The sequence below is a fragment of the Myotis brandtii genome, unplaced genomic scaffold, assembly GCF_000412655.1.
Source record: "Myotis brandtii unplaced genomic scaffold, ASM41265v1 scaffold209, whole genome shotgun sequence".
NCBI lineage: Eukaryota > Metazoa > Chordata > Mammalia > Chiroptera > Vespertilionidae > Myotis > Myotis brandtii.
Genome location: NW_005357806.1, coordinates 1,431,091 through 1,435,889, shown reverse-complemented (window position 1 = coordinate 1,435,889; position 4,799 = coordinate 1,431,091). Strand labels below are relative to the sequence as shown.

Here is a 4,799-nt window from a genome sequence, read left to right as displayed (position 1 = left end):
TTGTAATACCTTAACCAATAAAGAAATTTAAAAAACAAACAAACAAACAAAACATTTAAAGGGAAAAAAAAACACAAAAAACCAGGGAAGTCTCAGGAGACTAGTATTATACAGAAAATGGGATAACAATATCTACCTCAGGGTTATTGCTAAATTGTAAACAATACTTTAAAAGATTTAACAGAGGGTTTATCATAGAAACCATCTATTTTATCATAATTGAATATAGTTCTATAAGTTTCAAAGATCTGGACTATATCCTTCCCAACTCCCACCCTACCTTTGCCCTTCTAAATTTTACCACTCCTTCAAAATTAAGCTAAAATATCATTTTAGGGGCATTCATTTCATGAAGTCATCTGTGACCACCCAAACCTAACAGCCAATTGAAAAAAAGCACTATGATCTAAAAGACCAGACTCTAGAATGAGATCATCAGGGAGGGAAGAAGAAAAACAAAATTTAAACCAAGTCAAATAGAATTGAGTACTTGTACCACAGTACCCAGTCTGTACTACAGTGGGAGATGCTGTGCTCTTCAACAGGTTCTCTATGGAAAGGATTCTGGAAAGATTGCAGAGTAGAAAGTACCAGGTATCTGTTTCCTCTCCTAGACAACAATTTCACTAGCAGAATCTGTCTGAATATAACTATTTTGAAACTCTAGAGTGTGCTGAATGCTTGCAACTTCCAGAGGAAGACAAGGATGGTAAACTGTACTTATTATAGGTCAATTTCAGCTCTTTGCACAGTAGCAGTAACCCACTCCCCACCCCCAGCCACTTGGTAGGCAGCTGTGCACATGTTCCTGGAGCAGCTGCACACAATTTATGGGAACCAGGGCAGACAAAAAGGACTCTATCCTCCAAATAATGGAGATCTATGCTTTCATTGCTGATTACTGCTTCTGATCACAGAAGGACAAAGGGGTGGGCAGCCTTTATTGTTATAACTTTCCATATTACCCTCCCCCACCAGATGAAGTGATTTATAGAAGATTTAAAGAGTACAAGCCCTGTTTTCCCACTTCATTTTTCACTTTTTCCACTGTCAGGAGGCAAACATTAAAGACTAGGAACAATAACACATACAGGAGAATTAGAAACTGACCAAGCACATTCCCACAGAAAGACTCAGAAAAGACCTGAGAAGACCATAAGTATACACTTCAGTCTGACCTCAGCATAAGACTAGACTATGAAAATAAGGAAAAAACAACAACAAAAACAACAACACACACACACACACACACACACACACACACAATAAAAACAATAACAAAATATGGGAAATTCTGAGAAAATGGAGAATCTAATCTCCTGAGTTAACACATTATTAGATTCAAATGTCCAATGTTCAACAAAATCACAAGGCAAACAAATAAACAGCAATGTATAACCCATTCAAACAAAGAATAAGTAAATAAACAGATTTTGTCCCTGGAAAAGACCTAATGGCAGATATATAAGACTTTAAAACAAATCTCATAAAGATGTTCAAAAACTAAAGAAATATGAGGAGAAAGTCAAGAAAATGTGTGACCAAAATGAGAATATTAATAAAGAGGTAGAAAACTTAAAAAGATATGAAAAAGAAATTCTGAAGCTGAAGAGTACAATAACTAAAATGAAAATTTCACTAGAGGGATTCAAAGGCAGATTTGAGCAGGCAGAAGAAATAATCACCAAACTTGAAGACAAAACAATAGAAATTATCAAGTCTGAGGAACAGAAAGGAAAAAACTGAAGAAAAGCAAACAGAGCCTAAGGACCTGTGGGACATCATCAAGTGGACCCAAATACACATCATTGGATTCTGGAAGTGTGAGTTGGCCAGTTTTGTTCTTTTTCAAAATTTTTGGGCTATTTGAGGCCCCTTGTGATTCCATGGGTTTTTCTATTTGTGCAAAAATGTCACTGGAATTTTGATAGGGACTGCACTGAATCTGTATGAAGATTGCTTTGGAGTGCATTGACATTTTAACATTTATGTCTTCTAATCGAAGAACATGGGACATGTTTCCATTTATTAATGTCTTTTAAGATTTCTTTCAGCAATGTTTTGTAGTTTTCATCGTACAAGCCTTTTGCCTTCTTGGTTAAGCTAATTCCTAAGTATTTTATTCTTTTTAATATTACTGTAAATGGAACTGTTTTCATAATTTCCTTTTCTGTGTTCACTGTTTGTGTATAGAATGCAGTTGAATTGTGTGTGTGGACTTTGTATCCTACTTTGCTGAATTCATTCATCAGTTCTAACAGCTTTTTTGTGTGAGGAATCTTTAGGGTTTTCTACAGAGAAGATCATATTGTCTGCAAACGGATAATTTTACTATACTTCCTTTCCAATTCAGATGCCTTTTATCTTAAAAAAGAATAAAACTGGCCAACTCACAGTTACTAATTTCAAAACTTACTGCAAAGCTATAGTGATCAAAACAATGTGGTATTGGCATAAAGACAACCATGTAGACCAATGGAACAGAATACAGAGCTTAAAAATTAACCCGCATATGACCAAATGATGTTTGACAAGGGTGCCAAGATGACTCAGTGGGAAAATGGTGCTGGGAAAACTGGATATCCACTGGATTAAAATGGCTACCATCAAAAACAGAAAACGGTCCTAGCTTATTTGGCTCAATGGATAGAGCATCAGCCTGCAGACCAAAGGGTCCTGGGTTTGATTCCCGTCAAGGGCATGTACCTTGGGTGCAGGCTTCTCCCTGGACCGGCTCTGGTCAGGGCTCATGCAGGAGGCAATCAATCGATGTGTTTCTCCCACATCGATGTTTCTCTGTCTTTCCCTCTCTCTTCCACGTTCCCCCCCCCCAAAAAAAATCAGTGGAAAAATATCCTCGGGGGAGGATTAACAAAAACAACAACAGAAAACAAGTGTTAGTGAGGATCTGAAGAAATTGGAACTCTCATGTACTTTTAGTGGGAATGTGAATTGGTACAGCCACTGTAGAAAACAGTATGGCGGTTCCTCAAAAAGTTAAAATATTTTTCCTGTGAGAGCCACCAAGTTGAGAGGAGCGTGGCCATCGCCTTTCCCCATCATGGCATGTTGTCATCCAGATATCAATGTACTCTGACAAGGGGAAATAATCTGGCAAAAATGTCACTTTGCCTGCTACGTTCAAGGCTCTCATATGACTAGATATTATGAACTTTGTTCACCCCAACTTCCATAAAAACAATACACAGCCCTAGGCTGTTAGTAAATTAGCAATCATCAAAAACAATTGACAGCCCCATGCTGTTAGTGAATTATCAGTCATGAAACCAGTGCTGAGTCATGAAGTAGTAGCAGAGCTATGGCTGGAGTTCAAGGCAGTGGACTCATTGTTCTAAATGAGTGCTTTTGGCAGTATGTGCTGTGGGAGCCACACGTATGCACCAACCAAAACGTAGTGTCACTGGCACTACACAGTAAACACAACACAGAAATGATATGCCATCTGCTCGGCCCTGGCTGCCTCAGCCTTATCAGCCCTCGTCATGTCTAAAGGTCATTGTATTGAGGAAGTTCCTGAACCTCCTTTGGTGGTTGAAGGTAAAGTTAAAGGCTACAAGGAAACCAAGGAGGCTGTTTTGCTTCTTAAAAAACTTAAGGCCTACGCCCTAGCCGGTTTGCCTCAGTGGACAGAGTGTCGGCCTGTGAACTGAAGGGTCCCGGGTTCGATTCCAGTCAAGGGAACATGCCTGGGTTAGGGGCTGGATCCCCAGTGAGGGGTGTAAGGAGGCAGCCAATCAGTGATTCTTCCTCATCATTGATGTTTCTATCTCTCTCTCCCTCTCCCTTCCTCTCTGAAATCAATAAAAATATATTTTTTTAAAAAAAGAAACTTAAGGCCTAGAATGATATCAAAAAGATCTATGCCTCTCAGCAAATGAAAGCTGGCAAGGGCAAAATGAGAAACCGTCATCGAATCCAGCGCAGGGAGCTTGCATCTATAATGAGGGCAACGACATCATCAAAGCCTTCCGAAACATCCCTGGAATTACTCTGCTTAATGTAAACAAACTGAACATTTTAAACTTCTCCCGGTAAGCACTTGTTTCTGCATTTATACTGAAAGTGCTTTCGGGAAGTCAGATGATCTGTATGGCACTTGGCGTAAAGCTGCCTCCCTCAAGAGTAACTACAACCTTCCCATGCACAAGGTGCTCAGTACAGACCTTAGCAGAACCTTGTAAAGCCCAGAGATCTGAATAGCCCTCCAAGCACCTTGCAAAAAGATTCATCACAGAGTGTTCAATGGTTATAGCATTTCCATTTTGCAAGATTAAAAGAGTTCTGGGGATGAATGGTTCTAATGATTGCACAATAATGTGATTGTATTTAATACCACTGAACTGCACACTTAAAACTGGTTAAGATGGCCCTGGCCAGTGTGGCTCAGTTGGTTAGGCATAATCCCAGGCACCAAGAGGTCGCCAGTTCAATTCCCAGTCAGGGCACATGCCTGTGGTGCAGGCTCAATCCCTGGTAGGGGGCTTGCAGGAGGCAGCCAATCGATACATCTCTCCCTCTCCCTCTCCCTTTCTCTCTCTCTCAAAGGAAATTCAATACAAACATATTTTTTTAAATATGGTTAAGATGATAAAATTTATGTTATGTGTATTTTACCACAATAAGAAAGGGCTAGAGGGGGTTAGTTCTCTGTGGATGTCCTAAATGGACAGGGAAGTAATGGGAAAGAACATCACAAAATCAGGATGGGGATAGATCTTGCCATGCATAATATCTCCTCGAATTCTTTTAATTCATTCAGGTAGCTAACAATCATCAAT

At 39.5% G+C, this 4,799-nt stretch overlaps 1 pseudogene; it reads left to right on the top strand.

The window, feature by feature from the left end:
- LOC106725998 overlaps window positions 1-4,377 on the top strand; it is a 24,350-nt pseudogene extending 19,973 nt beyond the window's left edge.
- Window positions 4,378-4,799: the final 422 nt, after the last annotated feature.